This window comes from Neovison vison, chromosome 2 (assembly GCF_020171115.1).
Source record: "Neovison vison isolate M4711 chromosome 2, ASM_NN_V1, whole genome shotgun sequence".
NCBI lineage: Eukaryota > Metazoa > Chordata > Mammalia > Carnivora > Mustelidae > Neogale > Neogale vison.
Window position 1 is genome coordinate 158,289,094 of NC_058092.1, and position 12,094 is coordinate 158,301,187.

A 12,094-nucleotide genomic window follows, 5' to 3' on the forward strand; every position below is an offset into this window, starting at 1 on the left:
ACAGTGATTGTCAGTTGTGTATGTGCATTATTGAATTACACAATGGCTTTCAATAACCCATCAATAAAGTTCATAAGGGAATGGAATTCTATCTCCTATTTTTTCAATGGGGGTAACAGTATGAACCATTATAGTCAAATGCTGTTTCCGTAGTGTAACTAATTGAACTTGCTAATATTACCTATTACCATGTCAAAGTTAACATAAAAGAGAAACATTAGCATGTTAGGACAATTTAGATACAGGAGAGTATTTCTATAAGAAACCCCACAGAGTTGTAAGTGAGAGAACATAGCAGCCTCCCCTTTCTCAGCAAGTTGATCTTTTTTTTAGACTAATCTATATCCCATGGGCCCACCAGACTAAGAAATTTTATAAATTTTCTGCCAGGATTAAATACAGACATACATTCCTATTTTGATCAAAACAAAACGAAACAAAACAAAACCTGATGCTGGGGCCCCTGGGTGGCTCAGTGGTTTAAAGCCTCTGCCTTTGGCTTAGGTCATGATCTCAGGGTCCTGGGACTGAGCCCTGTATTGGGGTCTCTGCTCAGCAGGGAGCCTGCTTCTCCCCCTTCCCTCTCTCTGCCTACTTGTGATCTCTGTCAAATAAATAAATAAAATCTTTAAAAAAAACCCTGATTCTATTGCACTACAAGGTCTTTATCCCAAAGATACAGATGTACTGAAAAGAAGGGGCACATGCACTGCAATGTTCATAGCAGCCACAACTGTCAGACTGTGGAAAGAGCCCTTCAACAGACCAATGGATAAAGCAGATGTGGTACGTGTATACAATGGAATATTATTCAGCCATCAGAAAGGATGAATGCCCATCATTTGCATCTACATGAATGGAACTGGAGGGGATTTTGCTAAGTGAAGTCAAGCAGAGAAAGACAATTATATGGTTTCACTCACAAGTGGAACCTAAGGAATAGTATGGAGGGCATTAGGAGAAGGGAGAAATGAAGGAGGAGAAATCATAGAGGGAGAGGAATCCTCATAGTCCAGGACTATGGACCCTGGGAAACAAACTAAGGGTTTAAGAAGGGAGGGGCCGGGAGAAGGGGTACCAGGATGATGGGTATTAGGGAGGGCACATGTTGTGATGAGCACTGGGTGTCAGAAGCAAATAATGAATCACTGAACACTACATCAAAAAATAATGATGTACTATAGAGGGGCAAAATGAACATTAAAAACAAAGACCAAAAAGTAAACCTGATGCTCTCTTGCAAATCATGGGTCTCTTGAGCATTTTGGGAGCACATTAAAATGTAGTCTATGGTCTTCTTTGTTCAAATTATTGATGACCTGTCAAAATATGTAATATGTATTTCAGTATTAGAAGGAAATATCCAAAACAAAATCCAAAAAGAGGAGAAGACTATTTTTATGATGACATAGAAAAAATAATTGGTATACTTTTAATCAGTTCCTTCCTTGAACTAGATAATTTAAATTACTCTTTTCTAGTGGACTAGAAGGAAGTGTTTGCTATAACAATTCCCCCAGTCCTTAGATTTGATTTCTGAGCACTTTTAGAAATTTTCTTTTTTCTTTTTCTTATTTCTATTCTTAACAGGGAGGGAAGCTGTGCCTTTCCCTATAGACAAATCACGGACAACAGCCTAGCCTGTGGCCCACTTTAGACCTTACCCATCTGAATTTAAATTGCTATCAGAGGGTGCCTGGGTGGCTCAGTCCTTAAGCATCTCTTTTGGCTCAGGTCACAATCTTAGTGTCCTGGGATCAAGACCAACATCATGCTCCCTGCTTGGCAGGAAGCCTGCTTCTCCCTCTCCCACTCCTCCTGCTGTGTTCTCTCTCTCGCTCTGTCTCTCTCTGTCAAATAAATTTTTTAAAAACCTTTAAAAAATAAAATAAAATGCTATCACAAGATTTCTTCTAAATGACCAAAATTTAACAGGTCATTTTCTCTCTGGATTTCTATTTGCCACTTACTCTATACTTTGATGTTGCAAAACCGGTTCAAATTTCCTCTTCTCTCTCTATGCCTAATATATAGTTTCTTCTGTCAGCAAAATCAGTAAAATTGTCTTTCATCATAATTTTTAAGATAAATTAATCATTTATATTGGGCTTATTATTTTAATACTGAAGCAAATAACTTATTTGCTATTCACTGCTTAAGACTAGTTTTTAATGTTCATATGAGACTGTTCATGTAAAAGAGAGATAATTTGTCATATATAGATAGATAGATATAGATATAGATACATAGATATAAATATAGATATAGATATAGATATAATTTGGAGAATAGGCAATGTCTACAGTCTACCAGCAGCAATACATTGGAAGAGACCAATCTCTAAATGTACTTCCATGTAATTGAGAGTTTTGAAGTTATAGTTCCAAGATCATGATGTAATTGGGAAGTATTCCATTGAAAGTAATATGCCCATTTTAAGCAAATTTAGTTACATGGCCTATTGCTAAAATAATTATATATTACATTGCATGTGTAGCAAGATATAAAAGTATCTTAGACTTTAAAATACAAAAACTAAAAAAAAATAAAAAATAAAATAAAATACAAAAACTAAAAAGTTTGAGTTTAGTTTATGACATTTCCAAAAAAAAATGAAGGGGTGGCCTGGGTGGCTCAGTGAATTGAGACTCTAAATTTCAGCTCAGGTCATGATCTTGCGGTCCTGGGATTGAGGCCCATGTCAGGTTCTGAGTTTAGCAGGGAGTCTTTTTCTAGCTCTTCTTCTTGTCCTTCCCCTGTCCATGTGCACTCTTCTCGCTCAGATAAATAAATAAATAAAGTCTTTTTAAAAAATGAAAAGTAGGAGCTAGCACCAGCTCCGCGAAGCTCAGGGAAGATGGGGGCGGACTCGGCCGCCACTGAGCATCGCCTGTGTGGGCGGCAGGGCCACGGCCTCTCCGCCGGCAGCACCACCTGTCGCGGGCCGAGACTTCGGGTGAAAGGAAAGATGCTGTCCCGGTTAAGAACAATCGCTACTCTCTATACTCTAGCATGTCGTCACATGCACATAAAAGAAAAAGGCAAGACACTCATGTTGAACCCAAGAACAAACAAGGGAATGGCATTTACATTACAAGAACGACAAATGCTTGGTCTTCAAGGACTTCTACCTCCCCAAATAGAGACACAAGATATTCAAGCTTTACGATTTCATAGAAACGTAAAAAAATTGAATGGCCCTTTGGAAAAATACATCTATATAATGGGAATACAAGAAAGAAATGAGAAGTTGTTTTATAGAATTCTGCAAGATGATACTGAAAGTCTGATGCCAATTGTATACACACCAACAGTGGGTCTTGCCTGCTCCCAATATGGACACATCTTTAGGAGACCTAAGGGATTATTTATTTCAATCTCAGACAGAGGTCATGTTAGATCAATTGTGGATAACTGGCCAGAAATTCATGTTAAGGCTGTTGTGGTGACTGATGGAGAGAAAATTCTGGGTCTTGGAGATCTGGGTGTCTATGGAATGGGAATTCCAGTAGGAAAACTTTGTTTGTATATAGCGTGTGCAGGAATACGGCCTGATAGATACCTGCCTATGTGTATTGATATAGGAACTGATAATCCAGCACTCTTAAAAGATCCATTTTACATGGGCTTATATCAGAAAAGAGATCGATCACAACGTTATGATGACCTGATTGATGAGTTTATGAAAGCCATAACTGACAGATACGGACAGAACACACTTATTCAGTTTGAAGACTTTGGAAATCATAATGCATTCAGGTTCTTGAGAAAATATCGAGAAAAGTATTGTACCTTCAATGATGATATTCAAGGGACAGCTGCAGTAGCCCTAGCGGGTCTTCTCACCGTACAGAAAGTTATAGGTAAACCACTCTCAGATCACAGAGTCCTATTCCTTGGAGCAGGAGAGGCTTCTCTTGGAATTTAAAATCTCATAGTTATGGCTATGGTTGAAAATGGCCTCTCAGAAGAAGATGCGCAAAAGAAAATTTGGATGTTTGACAAGTTTGGTTTGTTATTTAAGGGGCGGAAAGCTAAAATAGACAGTCATCAGGAACCATTTGCTCACTCAGCCCCAGGGAATATACCTGATACTTTTGAAGATGCAGTAAATATTCTCAGGCCTTCAGCTATAATTGGAGTTGCAGGAGCTGGCCGACTTTTCACTTCTAGTGTAATCAAAGCCATGGCCTGTAATATTTGCATTAAGCAATCCTACAGCAGTGGCTGAGTGCACGGCTGAAGAAGCATATATACTTACAGAGGGAAGGTGTTTGTTTGCCAGTGGCAGTCCATTTGAACCAGTGAAACTCAATGATGGGCAAGTCTTTATACCAGGTCAAGGCAACAATGTGTATATTTTCCCAGGAGTGGCTTTAGCTGTTATTCTCTGTAACACCCGGCATATCAGTGATCATGTTTTCCTAGAAGCTGCAAAGCCTCTGACAAATCAGCTAACAGATAAAGAGCTGGCTCAAGGGAGACTTTACCCACCACTTGCTAACATTCAGGAAGTTTCTATTAACATTGCTATTAAAGTCACAGAATACCTGTACACTAACAAAATGGCCTTCTGATACCCAGAACCTGAAGACAAGGCCAAATACATTAGAGAAAGAATCTGGCGAAGTGAATACGATTCCCTGCTGCCGGATGTCTATGACTGGCCAGAATCCCCACTAAGCCCTCCCTTGATAACGGAAGAGAAGCACACCCACTGAAAAATACTTTCAATGCTTTAGGAAACACCCCTTATTTTTTTTCTTTTTCCAGAGAAAAAGAGATAATCTCAAATTTATGGGTTTTTTTCATGTGTTTTATTCTCCCCCACTGCTTTGTTTGACTTTTTATTTTTTTCCATGAATCTGTACTTCCTTACAGGATCAACATGTTGGCTACATTGTGAATGCCCACCAGCACCCTGCAGTCAAAATAACCATGATGCTTTTCTTCTGATTCTAGCTCATAGCACATCAAAGATATGTCACAGATGTATTTGTAAATGTCTTCACTTGTGCTATTGTTCATGCTTGCCAGAGTATTTGCTATTTACTATTAACAGTAATCATCTTCTCTCCCTAGCTCTTTTAGGGCTACTAAGAAATTTACTTCTGTGGATATGAGTATAGAGTTTTAAGAAGCCAAATTTAATCAGATTATAAGGACAAACTGTCAGTGTCTAAAACTTCTTTTATTTCAGTCTTATTTTATCTCCATGCTCTGAAATTCCTTTCCAGCTGATAAATCTAGAGAAATGTGAAAAATCTACCCTGCTATTTATTTTCTGGACCTAAATTGAGGCCCAACTATAACATCAGGGGAGAGAAATGGGAAGTACCGCTGTCTTTAGAGAGATAAACAAAATAGTCATTGTTTCAACAGTGTATAAAAATCATAGTGTAACTTTTTTATTTAATAAAGGTATTATCTTAAATTTTAAAAAAATGAAAAGTAGAAACAACATGACAATTTCAAATCAAATAAAGATATTTAGAGCTTCCAATATTTTAATATTCCATCATTGTCTTTTATGACCGAATTTAAGCTCATCTTTTCCTGTTTTCCAACTGAATTATCTTAGCAGTGTGATGATGTTGGTGTCTTTTTCCCCACTGACCATGATATTTGACTACTTCCTTTTTTTAAAATTCACATATAATCTATTATTTGTTGCAGGGGTACAGTTCTGTGATTCATCAGCCTTACACAATTCACAGTGCTCACCATAGCATATACCCTCCCCAATATCCATCACCCTGTCATGACACCCCGCTCACCCTCCTCCATTCCAGCAACCATTGATTTGTTTCCTGAGTTTAAGACCCTCTTATGGTTTTTCATCCTCTCTGGTTTCATCTTGTTTCATTTTTCCCTCCCTTCCTGTATGATTTTCTATCTTGTTTTTCAAATTCCTGATTTCAGTGTGATCATATGATAATTGGTTATTTCTGATTGACTTATTTCACTTAGCATAATACCCTCTAGTTCCATCCATGTCATTGCAAATTGCAAGATTTAGGGGGGGGTTGATGGCTGCATAATATTCCATTGTATATACAGACCACACTTTCCTTATCCATTCTTTTGTTAATGGACATTTAGGCTCCTTCCATAGTTTGGTTATGGCGGACATTGCTGCTATAATTATTGGGGCACGTGTGCCCCTTCAGATCACTACATTTGTATCATTGCAATAAATACCCAGTAGCGCAGTGCTGGGTCATAGGGCAGCTCTACTTTCAACTTTTTGAGAAAACTCCTAATTGTTTTCCAGATTGGCATTCCCAATGAATTCCCAACTTGGATTCCCAACTTGAATTCCCACCAACAGTGTGGGAGGGTTCTGCTTTCTCCACATCCTCACCAACTTCTGTCATTTCCTGACTTAATTTTAGCCATTCTGACTGGTGTGAGGTGGTATCTCACTTTGGTCTTGATTTGTATTTCTCTGATGCCCAGTGATATTGAGCACTTTTCCATGTGTCTGTTAACCATTTGGATGATTTCTTTGCAGAAATATCTGTTCACATCTTCCACCCATTTCTTGAGTGGATTATTTGTTCTTTGGGTTTCGAGTTTGATAAGTTCTTTATAGCTGTTGGCTAGTAGCCCTTTATCTGATATGTCATTAGCATATATCTTCTCCAATTCTGTTGGTTGTCTTTTCTATATGTTTTCTTTTTTGTCCAAAAGCTACTTATTTTGATGAGGTTCCAGTAGTTCATTTTTGCCTGTATTTCCCTGACCTTTGGAGATGTGTCTAACAAGAAGTTGTTGGGGTAAAGGTCAAAGAGGTTGCTGCCTGGGTTATCCTCAAGGATTTTGATGGAATCCTGTCTCACATTGAGGTCTTTCATCCATTTTGAGTCTATTTTTCTGTGTGGTGTAAGGAAATGCCCCAGTTTCATTCTTCTGCTTGTGGTTGTCTGATTTTCCCAACACCATTTGTTGAAGAAACTGTCTTTTTCCCATCGGATATTCTTTCCTGATTTGTTAAAGATTAGGTGACCCTAGAGCTGAGGGTCCATTTCTGAGCACTGTGCTCTGTGCCATTGACAAATATGTCTGCTTTTGTGCCATTACCATAATATCTTGATTTTTTTTATGCACAGATAATTTAATGGAATTTACTTGATTTTCCCCTCTCAGGGTCTGACTTCAGGAAATCTAATTACAAAGTCATCGTCATATCCTAGATTTATTACAACTGACCTGCAGGCAAAAGGATAGAACTATTACATAAACACTTTGATTCCATGTATATATCTTAAATAGAGGAGGGTTCAAACAAGAATACAGGATAAAATATTCCCAAGCTCCAAGAAGCAGGTCTGTTACTGAGTTCCATTTGTACAGACAAATAAAGCAATATCTCTGCACATTAGCTTTTTGATAATTTTTATACATTTTTCTATGGTACAAGAGAAAAATAACCAGAGCTCACAATATACAGTTCTTACATTATTTTCACAGTTTATGAACACTATACATCCTTTTGTTTTAATAAAGACACATTGTACTAAGCTCCTTGCCCTTAAGTTTAGAGTTTATAATAATCTATGATTAATACGCTAAAATTGCCTTTTCACATGGTCATCCACACAAGTGAACAGTCATGAAGCTCCTGGACAGTCAGAATTGCTTTTATCCCCACGTGTCCAATGCCAAAGTGACCCTACGCGGAGCCAGATGGGAAGTGGACAGCAGAGCAACAGATTTCCTCTTGAGTCCCCGGGAGCAACGGAGGACGATGGCTTGGTGTGGTCAAACAAAGACACACAACAAGGCTTCCTTTCAGGGCACTGGGGGGGTCAAAGGTTTAGGAGGCTGGGGTGGGGGAAAACTGGGGAAACTAGGGAAGTGGACCGAAGCGATAATTCATTTCTGAAACTTGGAGATTTACGGGGATGTCACGTGACACAGCACCGTCCTCCCTGGATTGTTTTACAGCATTTGGTATAGTCGCCCTGGGAGGGCGCTCCCCCCACCCTGCCCCAGCACCACCGGCCACACCTGCTTCCAAGGACACCACGGCTCTCAGCCTCGGCCACCCTCTCCCCTGCACTAGAACTGCTCACGGAGGTGCTTCACTGCCGCACGGAGCCACACGCTCGGGGCCAGCGAGGCCACCATGACACCAGAGGGGGCCACCTGGCTAATGAGTTGGTGATGGAGCAGAACATTAGGGGGCAGACCTCAGTGGCATCACAACTACTCTGGGGTGGTTTGGGGGTTTGGGTTAGTTTGGGGGTTTTTTGTTTTGTTTTGTTTTGCTTTGCTTTCAATAGAATTCCAATTCTAAAAAAATAGTGATCTGCCAGAGACTCTCACCAGCAATGAGCTTCTGTAAGGGACCCTTGCCTGGACCGATGTGTCTCCGGAAGACGCTTCTTCACCACCCGCCACATCTGCGGGGCCCTACGTTTTACAGCCTTTTAAACGTTACAGAGTGGGAGGGACTGGGGGCTAAACATCCCTGGAAATTAAAAAGGCTTTTGCTACAGGATGGGGGGAAAAAAGCAAAATATTGGATTAAGCAAAAGTCACAGAGTGGCAACAGACCAGACGGGAAGGGAGGGGGATTCCGAAACTGAAGATCTGGACCAGTGAGAGCAGAAGGTTGAGGTCTAGTCTTGTGCTGCCCTACAAGCACTCTCTACCTATCAGTCAAGGCACATCGCTTCTAGCTGCTTCTCCCTGTGCATGAGCTGTGGTGGCTGAAGTCTCAGGCATGGGACTGAGGGGAACCCAGAGCTGCTATAAGTCGTTCTGGGTCAGATGCTCGGCATGGAAACATCTGTAATCTTTGCCCTCAGTACGTTTTTCTTGTTTCAGTTCAGTGGTTTGTGGCAGATGGAACATCAAGTTGGCAGCACACCGAATTTGAGAATGAAGATTCTTAGGATCAGCACCTTCTCTGACAAAGTGGCAGACTCCTGAGTCTTCCTGACGAAAAGCAGAAGGACCGGTAAAAGAGAAAAGAACACATTCTGTTCCTTCTCAATATTTCTGTGTCCGCCTCTTTGAACGCAACATGGTTTTTGGTAAAGATAAATTCATTCTAATTTAATGTGATATTTCAAACAGGAAATTTGGCTGAGCACATCGATCCCCAAACACCGACTGATGGTAAAGCAACAGAATATCAAATCAGTAAATCTATTGACTTGGTGAAGAAGGTAAATTCCTCCCTGGTCTCCCAGTTCCAGAAGGCTGTGGGCCTTGTGGGCTTCACCAGCTCTCTCACTCAAGCTGGAGTCTCTAGGTTCAGACGTCATACGTCCATCACCGCATTCTTCCGGCATCTGGAAGTCTGACAAAACACCACTCCAGTAGCTGTGTCTTCAGGTTTTGAGCCTAGAAGTGAATTTAAGAAGTGATCTAATCACACTCAACAAATTGATCGTACTGACTTCCACATTTCATGAGTAAATTCATCACACAGGAACAGGATGCGGTCTCTCTGACCAGCACTAACACTGTGATCAGTCAGGTATCATGGGGATGCGTGTTCTAAATGACGGGAGTATACAGACAGGATGGGAATGAACACCAATCTTATTGCATATGGTGTCTGGGCGAGCAGTAAAAACACTGTGATATGGGATGAAAATTCTTTACGTCTTGCTTCCTCTCAGCCCTTTTTTTCTCAAATCTGACGCAGCAGCAAGATCAGTCGACATACGTGGGAGAGCTGGGAGTCACTGGCATCTGATCCAGGATCTTACAAACATAGCAGGCAACCTCAATGGTACGTTCTTCATACATCAAAATAAAGGGATGTTTCAGAAGATCTTTATACTTTGGCTTTTTGGATTCATCCTTCATAAGGCACAAGTTGACAAAGTTGATGAAACTCGGGGAGAACTTGCATTCTCCAGAGTTGCTCAGCTGCGGAGGGTCCCCTTTCACAACGTGCATGAGCTGATCGAACACACTGTTCCACTTCGGGTAAGGAAACCGGCCTGTGGCTAACTCATACAATGTGATCCCCAAACTCCAGACTTCAAAGTGGACATCATATCCTTGTCGTGATGCACTCAGGTCTATTCTTTCAGGTACCATGTAAAGCCTACACCCGGCATCTCTTGTCTTAGCAATGGAGTCCACCAGCTGTCCACTGATGCCAAAGTCACAGAGCTTAATATTTCCACTCCTGTCCAGAAGAATATTAGAAGGTTCAATATCTCTGTGAATGATTTTCAAGTTTTCTTTTAAGTGGTTTAGTGCTTTCACAGTTGCTAAAGTGATTTTGCCTAAAATTTCTTATGGAATAACATCATCTAATACACTATATACATATTTGTAAAACTTATCAAACGAGGTAGACATGAGTTCCATACAGATCCAAGAGTCACCCTCTCTGAAGAGTGCACCATAAAACTGAACAATGTACGGCAATCACTACTCCGCATTACTACATCCAAATCCATAAGAAGTTGGTTTTGTTCTTTTTCATCCACTGTTGACCGAACTCTTTTAACTGCCACTATTTGCCCACTTGGTTTGGGACATTTTGTTGACAGAACCATAGGCTCCTCGTCCAATTTCTCCAAGGTCTTTCCAGTCCTCTGCAGTGAAATCCCAGTGCTGCTCAGGCAAGATCTTCAGTTTTCCTGACGATTGAATGCTGTGTGTTCTCAGTCTCTCTATAGGTGGGTTTTGAACGCCTGTAGTGTTGGGATTCAGAGTAAACCTTGCTGTAGATTTGAAAGGTGGATTTGCAAAATTCAACTTTAATGCTTGCGTTTACCCTGCATGCTGCTGACAGCCGGGTAGCCCGGCGCCAGGGTCCCCAAGGGGCTGGGGTGCCACTGCCGCTGCCGCTCCTGGAGCCTTGGCCACCGCTCGGGCTTGGAGCCACCATTGTTGGGAGTGAGGAGCCCAGCGGCGCCGACGCCCGGGCGGCTGCAAGGCCTGTCTTGATTTTTATGGCTTTGTAATAGAGCTTGAAGCCCATGATGCCACCACTTTGATTTTCTTTTTCAACATACTTTTGGCTATTTAGGGTCTTTTCTTTTCCATGCAAATTTTACGATTATTTGTTCCAGTACTGTGCAAAAAGTTGATAACATTTTGATAGGGACTGTATTGACTGTGTAAATGGCTCTAGGTAGTATAGACATTTTAGCAATATTTGTTCTTCCAATCCATGAGCACGGATGTTTTTCCATTTCTTTGTGTCTTCCTCAACTCCTTCCATGAGTGTTTTATAGTTTTCTGAATACAGATCCTTTGTCTTTTTGGTTAGATTTCTTTCAGGTGTCTTGTGCTTTTGGATGCAGTTGTAAATGGGAGCTATGCCTTAATTTCTCTTTCATCTGTCTCATTGTTGGTATGGAGAAATACAATTCATTTCTGTGCATTGATTTTATATCCTGACACTTTTACTAAATTTCTGTATGAGTCCTAGCAGTTTTGGAGTGGAGTCTTTTGGGTTTTCCACCAAAAGGATCATTTCATCAGCAAAGAGTGAGAGTTTGACTTCTTCGTGTTTGATTTGGATGCCTTTTATTTTGTTTCTAACAACAATGTCCACAATGGCCAAACTATGGAGAGAGCCCAGATGTCCTCAACAGATGAATGGATAAAGAAGATGTGCCATGAAACAGTCAACAAAACAAAGAGGCAACCCATGGAATGGGAGAAGATATTTGCAAATTACAGTACAGACAAAAGGTTGATATCCAGGATCTATAATGAACTCCTCAAACTCAACACACACAAAACGGGCAAACACATCAAAAAATGGGCAGAAGATATGAACAGACACTTCTCCAATCAAGACATACAAATGGCTATCAAAAACATGAGAAAATCTTCATCATCATTAGCCCTCAGGGAGATTCATGAGTGTTCTGTAGTACCTTGAGTACAGATCCTTTACCTCTTTGGTTAGGTTTATTCCCAGGTATCTTATGGTTCTTGGTGCTATAGTAAATGGAATCGATTCTCTAATTTCCCTTTCTGTATTTTCATTGTTAGTGTATAAGAAAGCCACTGATTTCTGCACATTGACTTTGTATCCTGCCATGTTGCTGAATTTCTATATGAGTTCTAGTAGTTTGGGGGTGGAGTCTTTTGGGTTTTCCAT

The 12,094-nt window shown here is 40.6% G+C and overlaps 2 pseudogenes; one reads left to right on the forward strand and one right to left on the reverse strand.

Moving 5' to 3' along the window:
- Positions 1-2,874: 2,874 nt before the first annotated feature.
- LOC122900618 lies at positions 2,875-4,725 on the forward strand (annotated as a pseudogene).
- Positions 4,726-9,672: 4,947 nt separating this feature from the next.
- Positions 9,673-10,867, reverse strand: LOC122900619 (annotated as a pseudogene).
- Between the last annotated feature and the right edge of the window lie 1,227 nt (positions 10,868-12,094).